The sequence below is a fragment of the Myotis brandtii genome, unplaced genomic scaffold (assembly GCF_000412655.1).
Source record: "Myotis brandtii unplaced genomic scaffold, ASM41265v1 scaffold1094, whole genome shotgun sequence".
Lineage (NCBI taxonomy): Eukaryota > Metazoa > Chordata > Mammalia > Chiroptera > Vespertilionidae > Myotis > Myotis brandtii.
The window spans coordinates 111,723-113,517 of record NW_005353728.1 but is presented as its reverse complement, the minus strand read 5'-3'; the positions used below and the strand labels follow the sequence as shown (position 1 = coordinate 113,517).

The following is a 1,795-nucleotide window of genomic DNA, read 5'->3' as shown; positions in this document are numbered from 1 at the left end:
CGGCATCGGGGCGGAGCGACCCGCCGCGGGACTCCGCCCCCAGAACTTGTTTTTATTTTTCAAAGATAGTGAACATTCAACAGCAGATTCGCTTCGGGTGTGGCTAAACACCTTTAGTCATTTTTTAGAAACACTTTTATTATTGATATCAGAGAGAGGAAGGGAGAGGGATAGGAACATCAAGGATGAAAACCATTGATCGGCTGCCCCCTGCGCGCCCCCCACTGGGGTTGGAGCCCGCAACCCCTTAACGTGCCCTTGACCCGGACGCTTCAGTCCGTGGGCCAAGGCGCTATCCGCTGAGCCAAGTGGGCTGGGCGGTTGGACACTCTCATGCCTTCCGAGGTGATCCCTCCTCTATCTAGTCCTCCCCTGGCACCGCCCAGGTGCTGAGCATCGATTAATCCCTTTGCTGTACTGGACATCTCCCTATTTTGTAACTGACATTGTTACTTCTTCACCCCTTCACCTTGTCCACCCAGCCCCCCTCACCCCACCTATTTGTTTAGCTCCGCAGGGTCCTCTGTGCCCCTCTGCCTCGATGGACACCCGCTGGCCAGAGCCACGAGCAGGACAGCATGGCCCGTGGGCTTCAGGCACAGCCTGGCGCCCTTCACACCTCACCTGCAGGCTCTCCGGCGACTCCCCCTTCACCTGTGGGGCGGTGGGGTTTGGCCGGACTGGGGCGCTAGCCAGGTACACAGTAGGTGCTCAGTAAACACTGAAAGGAATACCTGAAGTACCTGCCCCCTGCTCACGCGGGGGGCGGATTCTGCCGCACCCCTGGCAGGCAGTCACGGGGGAGATCGAAAGGCGCTGCCACTGGCCGGGAAGCCAGCAGATCACCCCTCTGGGCTGCACCACCCCCTCAACCTGCCCCAAGTCCCTAGGGGCCACCCCTGCACTGGAGGCGAGAGAGGAGCAGCCTCCCTCTGGGGTGCCCGCCAAGCTGGCGCAGGGCTTGGTGACAAAGCGGCACCACCCAGCAGGCAACCCCAGGGTCCCGGCTGCAGCTCCGACACCTGCCTGCCCAGCACTGCAGACCTGGCCGCCAGGGCAGGTGTGCCAGGGCTCAGGCCCCCTCATGGCAGGCCAGGCCCCCAGAGAACTCCTGGGCCCCCAGAAGTAAGGTGCTCCCCATGATGCCCATCAGAACAGGGAGGGGAACAGGCTTCGAGGAAATGTTCCTCCCAGGCAGCGGTAACGGCAATGGGGGTGGGTCCCGCACGCGGCCTCCCTCTCTGAAGACACAGCTCATAGGGGCTGGCCTGTCCCCTGCCCACAGGACCGCGGACCAGGAGCCAGGCCCCGTCATAGGCATGCCCCCCTCCCGCCCAGAGAACAGGCACCGGATGACCAAGTGGACAGTTCTGTCTTTTCCCAGTGAGAGCGAGAAACCCCAGTCCGGGAGCTCACAGCTCCTGGGTTTGGCCCGGAGGCAGTCCTGTATTGGCCCACAATGGGTCCATCCGAGCGCCCCTAGGTGCCAGGTGAGGGCGGCTGGGGGAGTGCACCCCGGATCTCGCCGTCTGAAGCTGGAGTGGGGAAGCAGCTCTGAACCCACCCCACTTGGGCGAGTTGGAGCACAAATCCTGGGCCCCACCCCAAGCCTGACGATCCAGTTCTCAGAGGCAGTCGGAACCCCAACCCGCCACCACTTGGAAGGGTCCGAGTGTGGGAGGAGTCCGGCGCGCTGGGCCCCTGATCCGTGGAGATGCGGGTGGAGCAGGGGTAGGGCCTGTGCTCAGGGGACATGGCGGCCGGCTGTGGTCCAGGTACCTGCTGGTCTGACCGG

General features: G+C 63.3%; 1 protein-coding gene across 1 annotated transcript in view; it reads right to left on the bottom strand.

The window, feature by feature from the left end:
• SLC27A5 (solute carrier family 27 (fatty acid transporter), member 5) overlaps window positions 1–1,795 on the bottom strand; it is a 12,106-nt gene that overhangs the window by 9,570 nt on the left and 741 nt on the right. The gene's annotated exons all lie outside the window — the stretch shown is intronic.